The sequence below is a fragment of the Sinohyriopsis cumingii genome, chromosome 14, assembly GCF_028554795.1.
Source record: "Sinohyriopsis cumingii isolate HCF-2022 chromosome 14, ASM2855479v2, whole genome shotgun sequence".
Classification (NCBI taxonomy): domain Eukaryota; kingdom Metazoa; phylum Mollusca; class Bivalvia; order Unionida; family Unionidae; genus Sinohyriopsis; species Sinohyriopsis cumingii.
The window spans coordinates 7,225,208-7,247,919 of NC_142974.1; positions in this window are offsets into that span (position 1 = coordinate 7,225,208).

Below are 22,712 nucleotides of genomic sequence, written 5' to 3' on the forward strand. Positions count from 1 at the left end.
GTTGGACTTCATCTGATGTGAGAAAGTAATATCGAGATTTTATAACATAACTGCGGAAAACACGTACACAAAATGCAACGTCAAACACAAGAGGCCATGATAGAATCTTTTTGGGTCTTTGTGGAGGATCTCATTCAAAGCACATAAACAAACCAGAGTTTGCGTATTAAATACATCTTTAAAATAAAATGTATTTATTTGAAATAGTTACGAAATATTGGAGAAATTACAGGAACATTTGGCCTTCTGTCATGTGTATATGATTACTGGTAGTCAGAAGTACTTACCTTATATATATCTATAAACGAATTTATAACCAAGCTGTTTTCTTGTACAAAGTTGTTTAGCTGATAATTCTACTTTTAGGATTGTACACTGTAGAACTGTCCTGTTACCTAATATTCATTAGATATTCAATTACTATCTACTTCTTTCAGAAAAATTAAAATTTGTATTTAAAAAATATTAGGCGTCGTACAATGTGCTTCCAGATTTGGGTCTATGCATGACTTTTTGGGGTGTAATCATTATAACAAACAACAAAGACCCTGATCTGCATGTGCCTTATGCGACGACCTAACAAAGTCTATGTTGTTTGCTCTTACGGTAGTCTTAAAAATTAGTATATACGATACTTATCGTTTCTTTACATTTCTAAATTGGGTTATACAATAGTAGAAACATCTGTGAGAGGATTCTAATCTTCATGTGCTTATGTTAAACTGGGATAGGTAACGTTTATGCTTATCATGAAGAAAAACAGTTCGAAATGCACGTAATTTGAACTGTAGTGATATGCCAGGTTGTAATATAAGTAATTAAAGCATTAAGGCTACTTGAGACAACGTTCTCGTTTTACAAACAACTGTTGCATTCATTTTACTTTTAGCACTTATCAATCGCCATTAAGAGTTCGCTTTTGTCGCTGGTCTCCAGTTTAGGACAGTCGTGATATTGTATAATTTGTTTTATTGACATATTTATGATCCAGCGTATCATATTTGTGGTGTTTTATTTTATTAGCCTTGGTCTTTTATGTCAGTCTTTTCTTGTTTTTGTGCAATGCATAACTATGTCTAAATATTTTCTTGTGTTTTTCTTGTTTAAAATCTTTCAGTGGAGAAAATAAAAGGTTAATTATGATAGCTTTGTGTTCTCTTTCCAGACCGATGTTTTGAACGTATTGGGTAGTCACCTTACTGGTGACATTGTCTCGTGTATGTATGTATGTATGTATGTATGTATGTATGTATGTATGTATGTATGTGTGTGTGTGTGTGTGTGTGTGTGTGTGTGTGTGTGTGTGCGTGCATGTGTGTGTATGTGTGTGAGTATGTGTGTATGTATGCATGCATGCACCTCTCTATCTATCTATCCATCCATCCATCCATCTATATATATATATATATATATATATATATATATATCTCTTTCTCTCTCTCTCTCTCTCTCTCTCTCTCTCTCTCTCTCTCTCTATATATATATATATATATATATATATATATATATATATATATATATATATATATATATGGTATATGGACTGGTGCGTGCAGTCAAGGAGTTGGTGGGTGCCGTTTGCCCACGTATCTGGGTTCCTATCTCAGTAGAGTAAAAATTAAAAATGATGAATGAATATTATGTCCAGGAATGTTTAAATGGGATGTATCTCTGGTGCATATCTTATTGCCATTATATAATCTAAATTTGTATGCCTTTAATTAATCGCCATTTCGTATATGGAAAGGGCATTGCAAAAGGCATTTATATTTCTCTGACAAGAGCCGCCGTTGATAGCTTGCCAAACTTGTGGGTGCGAGTTCTACCATTAGATCAACCCTGATCGGTTACCGCTGTGTTCTTCGGCAAAGCAAATTAACTCCAACTGCCAAGATTCTGTAAAGAGCTTTTGCGTACCTCAGTCCGCTCTGGTGGCCTAAGTGGTTAGAGCGTCCGCTGCGGATGCGGTTTGTCGCGGGTACAAACCAGGCCGAGTCGTACCAAAGACTAATAAAAGTGGTACTTGCAGCTGCCTCGCTTGGCGCTCAGCAGTAAGAGGCTGGTGCTAGGACTGGTCGGCCTGGTGTCCGGATAATGTGACTATTATTAACGACTGCCATTATTAATTTATTAATAATGAACCCACCCACCCACCCATATGTAAATAATAAAAATTAAATATATATATATATTATTTATTTATTTATTTATAGGTAATAACAAGTTTAAATTAATCAGAAGTCTGAATTTCTTTGAACTGTTTTGGTTCTTTAAGCATCTATGTTTAAATTAATTTGGACGATCTTTGTCGAATTGATGAGATCTGACGATATGTTTTATTTTGTGAACTTCATATCGTTATTGTAGATTTTTAAATACATATTATGTATTGCAGTGACCTATACAGCCTAAAAGTATGGCAATAGTAGTATTTCAATCTGTATGGTCCTGAAATTTGTAATGCAAATGTTGTCAAATAAAAAATTAGTTGAATCGTTAATTATTTTGCATACATAATTGGATGTCTCCTCAGTGCATAAAGCTCTTAGCATAAAACACAGATGTAAAGACATGATAACTTTAAAAAAAAACACCGAGTAATAACAACACAATACAAAAACTACAGACTACAGTGTAAGCGCCACATAATGAAGCCCATATCAGCTAGAACGCAGCGGAGAAGTTGCTGGTCCTGTAAATTAAATAGGGACTTGTAAGAAAATTGAGCTGGGCCAAACATTGTGACAGAAACAAACTGAAGGCCTAATTGACTACATTTAAGTAGAAATGGCGCCGTCCAGGTCAGTCAAAGAGGCTATAGGAAGATAATGAATCAGTGCATGACTTGCACAATGATTCACATAAAGCTATCAAAAGTAAAAGTCCGAATTGAAGATAAATTACTATAATATAGATACCAAGAACTGCAAAAGGAAATGATACATGCTCCTAAATAATGTTGTTTGTTCTTTTTATATGTATTGTCCGCAAGTGGGTGGTACTTTAAGCTGTTGCAAAATGTTATACATCAAAGGTCGGAAAGGAATATTATTTATCAAAAGACATAAACACATGAAAAGACAATAAGTTGTAGACTTTTAGGACGTACAATTAAACTGTATGCACTTGTTTTAAAGTTTTTGACAGAGCAGATCGAACTACCATGTATGCCAAAGTTTTTATGGATGTGAAATGATGGTATCTGGCAGGTTGCTCATTGCGTTGTTGTGAATGTACACTAATGTAGATACAATTGTTGCTTTATTTCAGGTACCTTTGAAATATCCTATGCAAACAAAATCTCCTTCACAAAACACTGACTTCTTTCATTGGTAAAATGCAAAAATTATACGAGTTACAATACGTCATATGCTTTCTCCACTTGATGTTAAAGCTGCAAAGAAGGGCCCCTAAATTAAAGAAAAGGATTGAAAATTCTAACGCTTTGCTCTCTGCTGAAATAAATCATTTAAGGACAGACATATTCATGTACGTTTCTTGTGTGAACATTTTATTCCTTCAGCTGACAATTCGTGTATCCTCGCGGCATTGGTTTCTAAGCTCCTAAGAAGAGGAATTAGTAAACAATGTACATTGTATTAAAAGTTCATGTACACTTTGAACTATCATGATACCTGTACAAACATTTAAAACTTTAATCTATTCATGTATACGAACATTTGTTCCGTGACAGTTTATTTATGAGTACCAAGTTTTGTTTTTATGGTTAAGTAAACTTATTATCACATGTCCGACACAGAAGAAACTTTCGACTGAATTTCAGTAGTCTTGAAAGTCCTCATGTACAAATAGTCATGAATGTGCTGAGCTACTGGTCCCAAATGTCCTATTGTACCATTGGTCTTGAAGCCGTGATATACCGATAGTATGGCATGCCCTTGAACGAACAAAAAAGTGCTCAAAATAATGCTGTAATCCATTCAATGAGAACTGAGCAATTACAATGATTAGTTTGAGCAATTCCTCTCGAATTATATCTGAACACAATGGAAACTCTTAGTTTCCCAGACATTGTTATGAAATTAATAATGCCATGTCCACTTTTTTCTATATTTTTCGCTTGACTTAATACGTAGTGGATTTTCTTGAAAACCAATAATTAGCAATGGCAAATTCAAATAACTACAAGTTAAGCCTGGAACTCAGATTGCAACACGAATCGTTTTTACCAATTTAATAATTAACATAAGGAAGATAGGCCAAACCCATCATACAATACAGATATGCATTACAATTTTATGGACCTCGAATATCTAACCAACTCGGAATAATGTTTCAGAGGAGTTACTATTATTTTTTAAGGGTTCGTCTCCGTTCGGTTCTTTGCAGAAATATGACGACTATTCACTTGTTACATTGTTGTCCTCTTTTGCTATTCCCTCATCCTATTACACTTGATATGGTATCTCCAATTTTGTAGCGTATATAAGCAATTGTCCATTAAGCTTCGAAGGAAATTCACTTATATGTAAAACTGTTATTTTGCGGTAAGTACTAAAGTGACCGTAGCGCCACTCGCGGCAGTCGTAGAGATGACAAAATAAATGTACGTCCACAAGAGATGACAACGATGGCGAATATAACAATATATAATTTTAATATGTGTCAATATTTTCTTCTACTTAGCATATATATATATATATATATATATATATATATATATATATATATATATATATGTGTGTGTGTGTGTGTGTGTGTGTGTGTGTGTGTGTGTGTGTGTGTGTTAAAGCTTCTTGATCTGAACAAGGATGCAGTTCTTTTTACATTCTGAAAATCATGCAAAATTCATGTAATGCAATTTTAACTTTGTTGGAAACGTTTAATACTGTTTTATTTCCAAAATTGCGTAATTGTTAGGGTCCCAAAATATAAATATTTCTCTTTTTAAAACATAAATTGATTTTTAAAAAAAAAAAAAATTTCTTTATTTAATGCTGGATATAATGGAGGAACGAAAAATGAAAATGTCTTTAAAATCAACAGCGAAATTGATAATTATTTCATTAATGGGCTTCAACAGGGAAAATATAATACGAAGTGGACGGAGATAAGAAATCATCTGATTTTATTAACTAGATAATCAACAACAAACAAGTTGCATGAAGGATTTCAATTCATTGTCATTATCCCAAAAAATGGCATTTTGAATGGGTATAAAAGTGTATTAGGCAATTAGACGTATTGTGGTCATTGTTATGAATAATGTGCACATTTAAGGGATTTAGAAAAACTAGAAGAATTGTCATTAATTGTAGCAAAGCGCGACGTAACTGTCAAGAAAACGTCTGCAAATTACGTCATCAGTTACCTATTATCACATGATATCAACAAAATAAAATGGCCTCACCGAAAGATATGACGGTCCGAAACTGATGTCTCTACAATACTCATAATACGCAGTAATGTTACTTGATTCTGATTATGACGTGAAAATTACGCAACACAAGACTCTGAAAATGTGAATGTCAAAATGTATACGTTTGAAACAAAACTTTAAAAAGTGCAAATGAACGCAGTAATATCTGTTCTATTTTTACTTTTTTCTCTCTCTTTTTCATGCTATTGTTTTAAGTCATTTTCTTTGACCTGATGCAAAAGAAAATCGGCTGGAGCTTGCACTATGTCATAATGTTGATCGAAACATTGCCTAATCGTACAGTTGGAATTTTCAATTGGTTTGAAAGCAATATTAAAGCTTCTTCAGCTGTTTTCTTTCCTAAACTTTCTCCTGCGACATTGTATTATTTTTAGCTGCTGTCTTTTGTCTTGCCGCATTGGATCTATCACTATAGAGCAAATGCGTGCACAGTTAGTTGAATTCAGTTAGAATGTGTATTTATTTCTTTTCACATGAATTGCTAAATTCCACACAGGGTGAATACAGTAAGGGCACTAAGGACAATGCTTAGGCATCGATATGAAAATGGTAACCCAAGTCACTAATTATTGCAGCCCAAATCATACTAAATGCTAAATATTACCAGGAGTTTATCGGGACGATATAGCGACAATAGAACTTTAATGTTAAATTGGTTTGCCATATGGCGAAAATGGGAAATTTAACATGCCGGGGACTGTATAGCGACAAGGTTAATTAAATATAGCGACAATTAATAGGGACTGTATAGCGAAAAGGGGAATTAGTGGTGACGTCACGGTACTGGACACTGGGGAAATAATGGCAGCAACGCTGCAAGGTGCTGACATCAATTGGGGAGGTGTAGTTAGTACCAGTGTTGCAGGTGTCTGACCTAATTACGCGTTACTGTTGGTAGAGACAAACACAATATAGACATACATATACATATTTAAATAAACATACATCAATATGGCGAAGAGAGAAAATTCATCGTTTCGAGACATATCAGTCGCCCTGAAAAGGGCCTTTGATATTTTGTAAAATCTTTGAACTAACATACAAGGAATGAGGTGAACCGCGGATATTTATAGCAGAAGAGCGGATCGAAACGGATAAACCTCTTTCTCCAATCCCAACGCGCGTTACAAAGTTCAGACAAAGCGCGGGTCTGTCTGCCAATCAGAAGAGAGTTACCTGTGACGTCACATTCATATACGTGCGCTAGCGTCGGTGCACAGTGAATCAATGTGATAGAGTTAGAACATGACGGAAACTACGAAGACGATGAATTGGAGTGCACCGGCTGTGGAGACTAGGAGTGATGGCATAGCAGCGGTTGTCAAATCAAACAAAGTTCTACTTCCAAAGAGAACGATTTAAATTGGGATATAGCGGACTTTCTCTCTTTACAAGAATATGTTCCGGAATTATCACCTTTGCCACCTTCTCCTTCCTTACCGCACGTCGAGGATTTTAGACAGGCAGAAACAAGAATTGGAGAAATGTTTGCAAAAACTAGAAAGAAGCAGAACAAGTCTTTCTCATTCAATGGCATCAACGAGAAGAAGACGAGACAAGAAGAAATGAGAGGAAGAAAAGAAGAAGCAGAGACCTACAAGATCTAGGAGAGAACGAGGACACGAAAATCAAACGGTAACGGTACTCTTAGATATTTTGGCAGATTTAAGGAGTCTGAGTTAAATGTATGACACTTCTTTAATACGACACAAGTGAAAAGGGCATTCCCGATGCAAACAGCCCAACCTTGTCAGCACGTCCACCACTGTTGAAATACCAACAGAGGCAAAGGTATAAGGCAGTTAAAGCTCATTGCCTCCCGTTCCTAAGTTGTTATTTTTCTAAAACAAAACTCAACGGTCCTTTTTAGAAACACTTACTTCTCTTTAGAAGACTGACTACTCCATGTTTGCAAAAAAAGCAGAAGTAAAATTCCATTTAACCCATCATGTATGTATATGTATGTATATATATATATATATATATATATATATATATATATATATATATATATATATATATATATATATATATATATATATATATATGAGTGTGAGTGCATGAGTGTAGGTTCTTATTATTTTAAAATCAAAGCCAAGAGGCACGTTTTTCTTTCTGGTCTATTCTCGTAGAAGATACGATCAACTTGCACAACACATCACTTTCAAAAGTCCATGAACTTCTTTCATTTCACTCTCACCTTTTTTTACTTTGGCCAGTCTGTAGACCAGTGTCATTTCTCCCGACCTTTGTCTCTTTTTACGCCTGTCTTGCTTTGACGTTGGGAATACCCTATGACTCTATGTCCTTTCTTCTGACCAATGTAGTATTTATTTCGAGTTATATCTCGAAAGGAGCTGGAATAGTCCGTCAGCTTCTCTGACGAAAACCTTCGTATGACTCCTCGTGAACCTTTTTACAGAAGTTCAATCTGTGACGGCTCCTCCATCTGTCTTAAAGAATTGAGAGTGAAATGAATACTTTGAGGGAAGACACTGACCCATTTTATAGTGAAGACACCAACCTTTCATATATAACACGTTTAAAATGATAGAATTGGCCAAAGGCTATTTTTCCGCACTTTGTCAATACAGAAGCTAATCAACGTACCGTTCTGTCACATTTGCCTGATGATCACTACTACGATCCCGACAACATGCGCACTGAACAAAGTTAAACTTTCTATGCTTGGTACCAAACTCACGCCTCGGACCCGTTCGACTTTGAGGAAGAAATGTCGAAGTATTGATGATCCTACGTGGACATTTTGCGGCGTTGCTGTGGGAAATTTCGAGAACTGTTCATGGAGTACGGAGGGATCGAAAAGAACAAAACCCCTCACCATTACCAAAGCGTGTTCCGTATTGTACCGCAAACAATTCATTCCCCAAAACACCCTGACAGTCAGAGGTCCTTAAACGACGCACATTGTCAAACGACAATACTCGGTCGAAACTCTGCGCTGGCTACATTACTTGTGCGACAAGGAAGACAAATGGATCCAACATCCCTGAAACGGATGTGGCGAAAATAACCTTGGAAATTATTCGGTGGATGGCTGGGACTTAGAAAACCCTAAGATCGTGAACGAATTTAACAGTTGTTTATTTCACGCAGGAACGAACTGATACCCTAAACGTGGCAAAGAAATTAGTTTTTACAACATACCATTGTAGTTTTGTACAAGGCTACTTGTCAACGCCGCTTAAAGTTAGACAAGCAAGGATACCTAGTCATGAAAATATGGGAACACGAGTACGATCACCGTTTGAAAACTGATCCCTAATTTAAACACATCGTGAATAGTTACAAGTTGATGGACCATCTGAACCCACGTAATAGTTTCTATGGAGGACGAACGAATGCCACCTGTTTACTGTACCACGCCGACGAGATGAAAGGAGAAAAAATAAACTATCTGGACGTGTGTTTGATATATCCTTACCTTTTCAAGTATTGTCACTTTCCTGCAGGTAACCCAAAAATGCTGATGGACCACATCGACGTGGAAAACATTCGATATACAAAGGATTGATCAAGTGCAAAATCTTGCATCCTATAGACTTGTACGATACCGTTTTACTTAGCATTGCCAATGAAAACTGATGTTTCCATTGTTTCGTACTTGTGAGGAAACATGCAAACAAAATCCCCATTTCATCAAACTCACAAAGAACGTGCGTTGATGGGAACGTGGATCAGTGTGGAATTGTTCAAAGCTCTGGACGTGGGATATCAACTGTAAGAAGTGCACGAAATTTGCTACGTTCCCAAGACAGAACAGTACCATAGAATTTTTAGCAGTATTTGTGGATGCCTGTTTGAAACCGAAACATGAAGCCAGCGGCTATCCTTTATGGTGCCACACTTTCGAGGACCAAAATAAATTCAAGCAGAAATACTTTAAGCAGGAAGGCATCATTTTAGACCACATCAAGAAAAACGAATGAAGGCGATCTTTGGCCAAAGTGATGTTGAATTATTTGTGGGGAAAAATGGCTAAAAGTTTGTGTTCGCGCAACTTTTCCGCTACTTTCAGATGATTCACGACAAAACCAAATACATGAAACGCGTGGACGTCATTATTGAAGACTTGATCTTAGTAATTTACGAAGAAACTGGGTTTATATAGGCTGACGTATTTGGAAATGTCATCGATACGGGCTACGTGACAGCCCATATTCGTTAGTAGTAATATGGGGCACCCTAGCGTCAATGAGAATTATCATTACAGAACCCCCTGGGTAACTCTAGCGTCAAGGGAAATTTAACATGGAGAAAAATCGTGGGCAACTCTAGCGTCAAGGGGAATTTAACATGGAGAAAAATCGTGGGCAACTCTAGCGTCAAGGGGAATTGAACATGGGGGGAATAAAGTGTGGGTCTATCTAGGGACAAGGGGAATTGAACATGGGATTTTTTTTTTTAAAAAAATAAAATAAGAAAACGGGTAGGCAATTGAAAGTCATTCTCTTTCGATAAATGTGGGTGGCCCTGAAAAGGGCCTTTGGGTTTCTTCTGCTTTCTTCTGCTTCTAATTTCTTCTTTTTCTCCACCAACTTCTTATTTTCTCTCCTACACTCTTTCTCTTCTTTTTTTTCTCCTCCTCTTCTTTCTTCTCCTCCTCTTCTTTCTTCCTCTTCTCATTTTCTTCTTCTTTTTCAATTTTTTCATTCCATTCTCTTATCCTTATCCTTTCCTCTTCATCCTCCTTCTCCTCCTTTATTTCTTTCATGACACCACTTATTATGTCCTTTACTTTTCTTAAGTTATTAATTTCCATCTTTACTCAATGGGGACTATAAGAATAATGGTCTTCATTGAGTCTTACTAACATCTGCTCCATTATTCCTAAATTGTCCAAAAAGTCTTGCAATTTTTTCATTTTGTCAAGGTGGTTCGAAGCCATCTTCTTTTTTATTCTTTGTAGAATGGTGCGAACGACGAACCTTGTGGGTTCTTATATAAAAAGCGCGGACGTGAAGGAAAACATCCCCCAAGACATAAAATTGATATTACCTAGATCATGACCAAACAACGCGCGGACGTGAAGGAAAACATCCCCCATCTTTCTCATTTCGTATAATAAAACCCAAACTATACTCTCCACATACGCTAAGAAACAATAAACTAACCCATAATCTACTATTCACACAAACTTACGTGAGCAGTTACAAACACAAACACAAACACACATACACTCACACTATGAAAAAAGAGTCAGTGTTTATATTCACACTACTCTACCTACACACATTGGCAAATTGATGGTTATTTCTTTTCTAGAGTATTGGGTAGCCCTGAAAAGGACTGGTTTTTTTTTTTTTTTGAACTTCATGGACACCTGGCTAATGATGGCACCTTCCAGGCCTGGCGCCACATACACATCTTGTTCCCCAGTTGCTTTTTACTTATTTGGGGAGAGAGCAGAGGGAGGATAAATAGCTTCAGAATCCCAATTTTCTGTCTCTGGGATTCTGAAATTTCTTCTTCTTCTCTCCTTTTCCTCCTCTTCTTTGTTTCTTCTCTCCTCCTCCTCCTCTTCTTTGTATCTTTTCTCCGCCTCTCCTTTGTATCTTCTCTCCGCCTCTTCTTTGTTTCTTCTTTCCTCCTCCTCTCTCATTCTTCCCTCTTCTACAATGGCCTCCACGGCCAGTTCGTTCAACAGGCACATGGCATATTCCAGATGCACATGAAGTTCCAACAGTTTCGCTAGTCTGGTGTTCATTCTGGTGTTGATCAATCAACAAGGGTAGCTAGACTGCCCAGCGAGTTTCAATTTATAGTGAAAGCGCGGACGTGAAGGAAAACATCCCCCTAAAAACATAAAATTGAGTTAGTTAGTTAGTTAGTTGGATTATAGTGGTTTTCGTTCTTTTGAACATGTACCACTTTTTTATTCACGCACTGCGTGATTTTTAATTACTCCTGGGGGAAGGAAAAGGAGCCTCATCCCCCAGGCTTTTATGTACTCAAAGAGTACTTTTTAATTTAGCCACTCAGGTGTAGGACTAACTAGTCCTTAACAACCTGACTGAAAGGCTAATAGACATGAGTGGGAATAGTCACACCACACACTCGTGTTTCTTAGTTGGATTGAAATGCCCCAGGTGTCAAACCAAGCAGTATGTGACTCCCGCCACGATTGGTCGGCAGCGATGAGGTCACATTAGGACACCCGGTCTTGTGGCATTGACGAAGTGGCCCGCTTTTTTGATATCATCAATTGCCTTTCCCAGTCCGATATTCCGGTAGACAGAGCCTTCCTTTTTTCCACTCTGTTTAGGTTGTGCAGGTTCATCAGCTTCATCGCCGCTGGATGATGATACTTCCAGGGCCGCTGCCAGCGTGGAAGTTTCAAATTCTTCAGTGTCGTCTGCCAACATTGCCTGGATTTGGCTGAGTATGTTAGTAGAAATAGCTGTGGAAGCTTGATTTAAAAGTTCAGCCAGATGTTGTTTAAGAGACAAGGAGACGGTTAGGAGTATTTTTTTTTATTTTTTTTTTATTTTTTTTTTTTTATTCATCAATTCCTTATTTATTTTGATTCCCCATCTTATTGGTTTGGAATGAAAACTTGTTTTTATGGTTGTTTGTATGTTATTATGGAGTCCTGTTTTAATTAATTCCTATTTTCCTATTTTAATTTTTTGTGGCCTTAATTGGTTTTTATTATTCGGGGTATGAACGGCTGTGTCAGTTTGTGAACCTACGAGACCTAGCAGGCCGTCATAATTCCCAAACAGTGATTTTGTAATATTCGTCCTTAACTGGTTTTTATTATTCGGGCTATGAACGGCTGTGTCATTTTTAACTGGTCTTTGATTTACTTTCTTAGATTTTTTTGAGTAGATTGGATTCGTGTATAAAACTTATGATATTTTTGAATGTTAGATTAATATTGGGGTTTGTGTTCATCAAGAATTCTGGGTATGTTGTAGGGGATCCAATTTTATGCTGTTTAACTTTAAACTTAGCCCTTTCTTTTTCAAGTGTATGACAGTTGTTAAAAATATGCTCTATGTCTTCTGGGACCCTGCAGTGGTAGCAGTTAGGGTTATGTGGTTGTGGTCCTATGTACTGTCCGAAGCTGTTAGCCAGCTTGGTTTTGCCCGTGAGTATTCAATTTATGAATTTTTGTTCACTGCCTTTTGTTTTGGGTGGTTTCCTATTTCTACATACTTCTTTAATGATGGTTTTTAGTTTCCTGCCTTGAGTGCTTGTGTTCCATAATTCCTGCCATTTATTATCAATGAGGGTTTTAGATATGCTATTGAGTTCGCATATGCTATAATCTAGGTTGATGTGAGTGGTTTCGTTTAGTTTTTGTTTAGCTGTTATATCTGCCATATCGTTACCTGGTATGTTAATATGGGATGGTATCCACATAAATTCTACTTGTAAGTTATTATTGTTCAGTATTTTTAACAATAAATTGGTTTGCCTAAGATAGTTTTCTCTTGATTTGGTGTTGTTATTAAGTATTGAGTTTATGACGCTTAGCGAGTCACTTATTATTACCGCTTGGGGTATTTTGTTCTCTTTGATCCATTTGAGTGCTTCAAGTATGGCCCAGAATTCAGCTGTGTATATAGAGCAGAGGTTAGGTAGTCTTCTTCCTACTTTAATGTTAAGTTCGGGGATTACGTAAGCTGCTGCTGTTCTGGGTGGTTCTGTAATTTTGGATCCATCAGTGTAAATCTTAATGTAGTTGCAATATTTTGAGTTGATTTCTTCTGTACAGATTGTGTTTAGTTTGAGTTCCTGTTCGTTTTTATTGCCATATTTCGTAATGAGGGTGTTAACTGTGGGGTTGATATTTATCCATGGTTCTTTGTCATAGTGATTTGCAATTTCTGCTTGGAGTTTGTCTATAGGAAGTTGTTCAACTAATTGATGGACTAATTTCCCTGTTGGTATGTTTTGTGATAATTTAGTTCTAAAAGGTATGTTGCATTTATTTATAGCTAGCCGGGTGGGGTGTGTGTCGGGGTGTGTTGTTAGCCTGGCTGCATATCTGAGGGTGAGTTCTTGTCTTCTAAGGTGGAGCGGCAGTTCTCCAGTTAAGATTTGAAGTTCCACTAGTGATGTGGATGGTAGTGCACCAGTGCAAATAATTAGGGCCTTTCTTTGTATGCTATCTAGTTTTTTGAGGTTATTTTGCGGTGCCGAGTTGTAAATTTGGCATCCGTAATCTAGTTTAGATCTAATTAACGATTTATATAAAGCTAGTAAGGTTTCTTGATTGGATCCCCAGGTGGTTCCTTTAAGGGTTGTAAGGAGGTTAAGGTCTTTATTACACCTTTTGACTAGTTCGTTTATGTGGTGTCCCCAGTTTAGCTTGGAGTCATAATGCATTCCTAAAAATCGTGCTACATTTACGAATTTAATTTCTTGATTTTGGATGGTGAGTTTGGGAAACTGATTTTGTAATTTACGTTTGGTGGTGAATAATACTGCTATGGTTTTTTCATGGGATATTTTGAAACCCCATTTATCAGCCCATTTCCCTATTTTGTTTAAACTTGTTTGAATATCGCTGATTACTTTGTGGTTGGAAGGGTTTCCTGCTCTCCATAATCCACTATCATCAGCAAATTGTGAGAGTTCAATTAGTTTTGATGTTAAGTTGGTGTCCAAGTCATTAATCATCATGTTGAAAAGGGTTGGGCTGAGTACGCTCCCTTGTGGTGTACCGTTTTCAAGTGTGTGTGGTTCAGAGTAGGTGTCGCCGACTCTGGTTGATATTTTACGGTCAGCGAGGAAGTTTTCAATGAATTTAAACATTCGACCTGTGATGGCGTAGTGGTTGAGTTTGGCTAATAAGCCTTTGGTCCATACAAGGTCGAATGCCTTTTCGAGGTCAATAAATACTGCAATTAAATTCCTATCAGCTTTGCGTTTGGAGTTGAACGCCAATTTAATTGCGGTTTCTAATCGTATTAGTTGATCCGTGGTGGATCTTTTGTTTCTAAATCCGCATTGATTATCGGAGATTAAATTATTGCTCTCTAGGTGGTGTTTGAGTCGGTTGATGACTATGGTTTCCATGATCTTACAAATGTTGTTTGTTAGGGAAATGGGTCTGTAGGAGCTAATATCGTTAGGGTCTTTTCCTTGCTTGGGTATTGGAATTACTATTGCGTGTTTCCATTTATCGGGTAGTTTGCCTGAGGTCCATATTTGGTTTAGTAATTTAATAATTGTTTGTTTAATGTTATTTGGGATATTTTTGTATATTGTGTATCCTATTTGATCTTCCCCTGGGCTAGTTTCGTTTTTGGTTTTCAATGCTAGGTCCCATTCGTAAGTTGTAATGTCTTTATTTAGGTTCGAGTAAACATAAAATTGATCTTACCTAGATCATGACCAAAACAACGCGCGGACCTAAAAGAAACACTCACTCACTTTTTTATACTACCCATTACTATTCTAAAAAATTTCATTAATCACTTCAATATACAATCCACATACGCAAAGCATTCCAATCAAACCCCCAAATCTACTCTCCCCACACCTCAAACACCAAACAAAGCATGGTTTTAATCTACTATCCACACCAACGTACGTGAGCGGTTACAAACAGAAACACACAATCCTATACACAAACACATACACTCGCACTATTAAAAAGAGTTAGTGTTTATATTCACACTTCTCTACCTACACACATTGGCAAATCGATTGTTATTTCTTTTCTAGAGTATTGGGGTAGCCCTGAAAAGGGCTGTTTTTTTTTTGTTTGCTATGGCAATCTTTTAGTTTCTAAGAATGCGACGTCCTCTGAGGATAGACTTTCTGACGATAGGTCTGCTTCTTCGGAAAGAGAAGAAGAACTCTTTGGTGTCGATACGACAATCGACAAAGCCTCTGTCAGGTTCAGGTTCCTGCTGCTGTTGCTGTTGTTGTTGTTGCTGCTGTTGCTGCTGCTGTCTCTGAAGTCTGTACTTCTCTGTCCATTCTTCTTTCTCCCTGTTCACTTCTTCTCTGAAGAGCTCTTCTATCAGGTCTTCAGTGACTTTTAACATTCTCACATTCTCTATCTCTTCAGCTTTCGGTATCAGACTGTGTCTGACCCTATGCAAATTCACGTAGGCTTCGTTTAGCTTAGCTAGTTTGGAGCACATCTTCGTAGGAGGATGAGTCGACATTGGATACTTAGACTGGAAACTACCCCGGTTCTTAAAGTCAAAGCGCGGACGTGAAGGAAAACATCCCCCACACGGTTTTCGAGTCGCAACGTTCAATGAGTGTCATGAGAGGGATAGTAAGAAGTCAAAGAGCATGAATCAAACATTCTTATAGCCAAACAAACGACAAAGGCATTTTTTTCAAAACACAACATTTTTTATTCAAAAATCACTTAACACTAACCATCAACTCTAACATTTTTAACAATAATCCAACATTATAACATCAAACATTTTTTCTAATCACAAACAATTTTTTTCAATTTACAGTCTACTTTAAACAGGGCTGACAACGTTGTGAATGAAATTGTGATTTCCACTGTTGGAAGTCATTAGGCCATTGATGGACACTACGTTTCCTAGCTTGAGACAAAAGATAAGCATAATGGTCACAAAACCATCGATCTACTTTCACATCGTTTCTAGAAGAAGAACGAGGATCAAAATGAGTCACTAAATGTTCTAAAGAATAGCCCAGGCTGCGATGATGCAGAAAATACACACATTACTGTCCACACACCAAGGAATCTGTGCCTTGTAATTTCACATTATTGAATCGGGTGGTTTGAGCATTTCTTCTCATGAAGTCGATGATATCGTCTTCCAAAGGGGGCAATCCATACGAATCGAAATATTCCACACATCCTTCTTGAGGAAAGTAAACGGCTACCCAGTGGGTTCCTGGGAGATGACTGTCGTCCGTGTTGATCACGTAAGCTAGATGGTCTTGAGGTTTGCGATGAGGGAGTTCATCTTTAGCACAGACGACAGGATTCCAAGAAGCCGTATACGAACTGTGGTTCAAAAGGTAATAAATTTCCCAGGTATCCATTGATTTGTGTGTTTTTTCTTCTTCACAGGTAATAATAAGTCATCAATTCGATCCTGACTTTTTGCTTGAAAATATCTGACAAATAACCGTTTCTTCGTTTCGTCTCCTCACTCTGATTCAAGAGAGCTTCGATACGATGGATCTCTTGAGTGGTTAATGGTGGACAAGAATGTTCACGCAAGTCTTTATACCACTGATGCAACACGTCTTCGTCCGAGATGAGACTCCAAGCCTCGTCCAGATACTCGTCCAATTTTTCTTCTTGACTCAGCATCAGGCATTTATCGTGTTGAATTTGACTGGGATGATCGTTTTGACATCCATAGCAATTTTTCTTGATCAATTCCGTCATTTTTTCCACTAAGTGTTTGGCAAAACAGGAGACTAAATGGGCTTCTTGTTCTGGCCATCTTGACTTCATCATGATCACTTCTTCTTCCACAGTCTCCTCACATTTCATGTCCAAAGTTTCTCCACTTTGTAAAGAGGGATAACAGTCTTCCATGGCTTCTAATAGTCTAGAATGACTTCTCTCAAACTGTTGATTTCTATGGTATTATCGAATTCGGCATACAGGAGAACGTTCACTGTGTGATCTGGAGGTGGATTTGCAAACTGAATTTCCACACGAATCTGGCCGGATTTTATAGGGTGGAAATGTCCCTCGTCGCTGCCTTGGTCTGGAGTGAAGTCAAAACCCTACAAAGCATAGTCTCCTGCATAATCCTCGTACGTAATGCCGTGACTGGTGTTGGTTCCTAACTGACCAGTGGTTTCGTACAGGGACAAGTACGATCTCAAATAATTCTTCTGGGTAAAGTTAGGTTCGAAAGGTCGGGTACACAAGGTCTTGCCATCGCGACTGACTTCGATCTTGGACACATTGTAATGTTGAAACTCAAAAGGATTTTCCTGGTAGAGTCCGTTGAAGGCTGAATTCCTGACCATACCAACGATCAAACGCTTGGGTAACTGTCCTTGGAACAGATGATCTTCGATCATGGATCGCTGTCCAGCAGGAATGGTGAACGTTTTCACTTCCACTCTTCGTATCGGATACTTGGCGGTCGTTCTGCTCAACGTCTGACTGACGTCGTTTCCCACTTTAGGTAACACTTCCACACGACGCACGTAGAGTCTGGCTTCTTGGATGATGGTTTTGTATGTGGAATTTTCTGCAGCCATCAAATGGAAAGCGGCACTGCTGCGATTCAGTCTCAAGCGGATATCCACCCCGTTCAACAAATACTTTTATTGTAACCACATGTCCAAATGCAAGCGATCCATCAGTTCTAAACTACGACTTAGATGAATTTTCTTTCGTCGTTCTACAAATCCCGATAAATTGTGAGCATCCCCAGCAACTGTAATGCCGTTGAACCTAGTCGCTTGGTCAGGTTTCCATACCACGCAAGCATCCAGATGAGTATTCTTGGCTTCTTTTCCGTACGTCAAGAGATTTTCCAGGTAGTCACGGTAAGGGTAAGTATCCATGCTGCTGCTGACTAGTTTGTTATTCAAGTACAAGTCCACTTCGCTAAACAAGGAATGCATGAAATTATTGACGGGAGCTACTACATCATCATTGTCTATGTTAGTGTTGGGTGGTTCGATCACTTTCACTTTCAAGTACAAGTAACTGCTATTCAGATCGATGTAACCTTCGGGCTGTCCTTTGATTTCAAACTCGATGGGAGCGGAATCGGTCAATGAGGAGACGGGGTGAAATTCCACCCATTGGGATTCTTGCATTGTCATCATCGTGGGGGGCATGGCAAACAGGTCCAGTTCCGACTTGGAACAAGCGTAAGATTCTCGGTGCATCATTTTTTGTTGCTGTGTCTCAATAATCGAAAACGTCTAAGTCTCGAACGGTTCTTCTTTTCTTGGCCTTTCTAGCTTGAAGTCGGGTGAAAGGGTGTTTTCTTCGTCGTCTCTTTCTGCCTTGTCCTTGCTGAATGCCTGACTCGGTAGCGTGCAGGGCATTTATAGGTGTGTCTCGTCGGCCTAAAATGTCTTTGCCCGTTTGCAGCAAGACATTTTTCCTGCCCCCATGAAGGCTTCTTTAGGGTTTTGTTTGTCGATGATGACATTTTGGAGAAATTCTTTGCCTTGTGTCAGTGCCGCATCTTTCAAGGCGTGCAATCCGCGTGTCACCATCGGTTTCAACACCGGGGCCACCGAACGAAAGGCCGATTTTAACATATCTCCTAAACCGTGTCCTCGCTGTCGAGCAACCCCTCGGTACACTGGATACATGACTTACGAGTCGTGAGAGAACCGTTTTCGAAAATGGAGTTTCACCGTGACTTTTCCTTTGGTGAATGAAATATTTTGTCCCAAATCTCCTTTTATAGTAATGTTGACCGTGTCCAAATAAGACTTGCTGACAGGCAAATAGTGAGGATGTACAAATTCGCGGTGGACGTGGTAAGTGTTTCCACCGTCCTCGTCAGCGTTCGTGGCAGAATCCACTTTGAAAGGAATGACACGCAGTAACGGTACGGAGGTGTGTCCCACCACGTTGTACTCCACCACATCGGAATACACGAACATCAAATTCAGTCCTTGATTCAGTTCTACTGGGGCACGAAATAACTTGGTAAAAGACTCGTTGTCGTGAACGATTGGTAATTTGTTTTTCTTCATCATGGCCATTCTCATGTTCATGTCTCCGCCCAACATGTCAAACAATTCAGGACAAAATAAGAAAGACATGATTTTAGCCCCCTCAGGAAATTTCATCAGGAAGCGACGAGCTGTTTTGTGATATTCCAGGGTGACACTTTTTTTGACATACTCCAAAGCTTTCAGAAACACGCCATTAAACCTGGTGGCTATGGTGTTGACCAAATGTTGACCACTAAAATAATAGCCTGGGGGAATGAACAAGTGATAGATAGTCGACTTTTGATTTTTTGTGCCAGGGGTTTTCTTGTCATATTTGACATTGGCATCCAACTGCTGTTGCACTTGCTCGTCATGAACTTCTACATCAAATTTATTTTGATTGGGAAGGACATTGAGGACTTGGGTCGGGCGAATGATTTCCACTAAAGCCACTTCCCAATGGGCTTCGTGATCTAAGGGGATGGCCTGAGGTAAATTGGCCGTGTAACAGCACAACGTGTTGTGGGGAAACACCTCCATGGAACTGTCGCTGGGTAAGGTTAAGTAAAATTCGTTTTGGTGACTCATAATTCCAGAGTTCTGTGGCTGTCCGAGGGGTTACTAGACGTCAGAGGCGTGTCTCCGCCCACAAGAGGGTCGTTGTGGTTGTTGTTCGAGTGGTGACTGGCACTGGCACTGGACACAAGGTTCCCGTGCTTATCGTTCGAGGTGAATTTCAGGGAGGGATTGGGAAGCAGGTAACCGATGCAACTGCTCAATAAAATGGTCCACAATTGTTTGTCTCCTTGTTGCAAACTCAAATTGGCAATGGCTGCCCCGATGACACAATACACCACGAAGATTTGGCAGAAAAAGACGATTTGCGTTTTAGGCACACGTTCTCCGCACCACACCCACAAGGGTTGTTTTTGTAAATCTTGCACAGAAGAACTAGGTGAAGGAGTGGTCGACGTAGCTGCGTCTGTGTGAAAGGGCATGATGGTCACTTCTTTTTATAGTCAATGACTTGCGAAGCGTCGATCCAAGAATCGAAACTGGGTGGATATCCTTTTCAACGTACTTTGACTTCTTTGACACGTCGTTTGCCCACTTTACGGGTTCTGCGTTCGAGAATGCTTTCGATGTCGTACACGTCGTCTTCTTTTTTGGTGACACGTTGTAACACGGGCAAATAAAACGTTCCTTTGAGCACTTCTCCGTTCATGTCTTCCAATTTATAGACGGCAGGATGACGACCATGCACTTGTCCAGTGACGCGAAACAATTCGGTCGTCCAGTTAGGTAAGTAACCTTTGTCGAAAGTGCGTTTGGTTTTGCCAATGCGCACCCAATCTCCTACGGTCAACTCTCCACTTTTCTTGGGGACAGCCCTCGTCGGGGACGTACGAAACAGGCGCTCAAACACCAACACTTCGTTGTCGGGAGTCACTTCTTGCGGGGCACGTCCGATGCTTCGATGGTAAGATTGGTTGTACGCTTGCACCAGGTGCGGTAAGATGTCGATGTACTTCAGAGTGTGGTGAAGCGTAAAATATTTCCACATGCGTTCTTTCAAAGTGCGTTGAAAACGTTCCACGATGCTGGCTTTGGTTTCGGGATTCTCGGTGGTAAAAAAATGAATGTCACGTTTCTTTAGTTCTTTTTGGAAAGCTTGGTTCAGAAATTCGGTGCCTTTGTCCGTTTGCCATCGAAGAGGGTGACGACCGCTTTGTTTCAACACCCGTTGCAGGGCTCGCACTAACTCGCTACTCGATTTGGAAGTCAAGGGCACGACCCAGGCAAATTTGGAAAAGACGTCGATGACACAAAACAAATATTTGTAGCCACGATTGCAGCTGGCCAAATGAGAGACATCGGCTAAATCGGCTTGCCATTGATGATCGATGCCTTCCACTCGGGTGCGACTTCTGGCAAACTTGCGTCGAATGGGTTTGTGTAAAGTGTAGGTAGCTTGTTCTTGTAACCATCGTTGCACTTGAGGTAAACGGAGACTTTTCAGTTGCGTTTTGGCAGCACGATACAATTTTTGAACTCCTGCGTAACCTGCAGGATGAGAGGGATCGTAGTAAATGCTGGCTAACACTTTTTCCATTTTTTGTGTTTGTTTGTGTGTTAATAAGTCACCCACTCTTCGGTGATGCTACTTTGGGTGGGACGAAAGGGTGGTTTGGAAACGGATTTACGTGTCCGATGGGCTACGGGAGTAGAAGTCGAAGGTAGTGATGGAGGTGGCAATGGAATGGCTTTGGTCTTCTTTTCTTTTTTCACTTCTGGTTTCCCTTCTTTCTTTTTCACTTCTGTCGAAGGAGGAGGGGACATCATCTTTTTAACCCAAGCTTTCATTTCTTCTCGTTGGGGTGTGGGGGACGGGGTCAACAAGGATGCTGCAATCTTACTCAAAATGGGAGCTGCTGACGGTGTTTGAAACACTTCTCGCATCTCTTCTTCCTCAGGTCTTCGTGGGGTATCATCTCTGGTGACCCCTGGGGATGGTAGTAGTGGTGGTTGTGGTAGTGGTGGTGGTGGTAGTGATGATGGTGCTGGACTTTTCATCAAGGTCTTAAAATCTTTCAAAGTGGGTAGAGCTGTTTCGTCTAAAGCTTTCTGGTGAAAGAGTTGCAGTCGTTGCAAGAGTTGACCGTACTTTTGCGATTTTTCTCTTTCGGACAAATCTTGGCGATCCATCAAGGACTGCAATTCGTGTTGTAACTGGGACATCTCGCTCAAATTGGGATTGGGAGGTAAATGCGGGGTGCGTTGTTCTTGCCACCGATGGTATTCCATCCATCGTTTGTAAGGCACTAAAGCTAGTTTTCGTCCTTCCATGGGGTTGTCAGCGGTCGATTCTGAGATCTTGGACTTCCGAGGACCTTTTTATCTTGCTCCCACCAGTCCTCCCAACATGGTTCCCAAGACTCCTTTCAGCAAGGGACCTAACAAGAGAGGTAAAATGCCTCCACGTTGGACCAACATCTTCATTTTTTGACGAATGGGAATTTTCTTTTGAACCATTTGGCGAAGAACGTGATGATGTTTGCTTAAGCATTGTTTCTGGTGTTTGGACAAAGGGATCGTGCCTTTCAAGACGTTCAAATAGCATTCGCACACGGTATCGATGACCACTTTGGAGGCCGATTGAATGAGTTTTTTTTTGGTAGAGGTGGAGAAGCTTTGGACAGGACAGATAACATGTCCCCATGTTTGACTAAACGCGGTGGTAGTCCTTTCCTTTTCTTTCCTTGGGGTTTTCTGGAGGGTGACATCTTTGAGTCTTCAGGAGCACCAAAAAAAAAACACTGATACCCCGACTTGGTCACAGGCCTTTTTTATACTGGAACGCGTCGCCACTGATTGTCTTTACGTCGTATTAATTTGAGGACAGGCATGACACGTCGTGCAGGGGTACGCAACGGACTAAATCGAGCCAGTTCTTGCTTGGACAAATCCAGTAAACTTTGTAACATGCCCGATCTTTCTTGAACTTTGATTTTGGGAGAAGGTACTTTGTGAGCAGCAGCCACTGCCACTAAATTGGAGGGTCCTGCCACTGGGGAAGTTCTTTTTGGGGTCATCAACGGAGAAGTTCTTGGTGTGATCAACGTCTCCAAGTACTCTTCAGTTCTTGGTGTCATCAACGGAGAAGTGGATGAACTTGAGG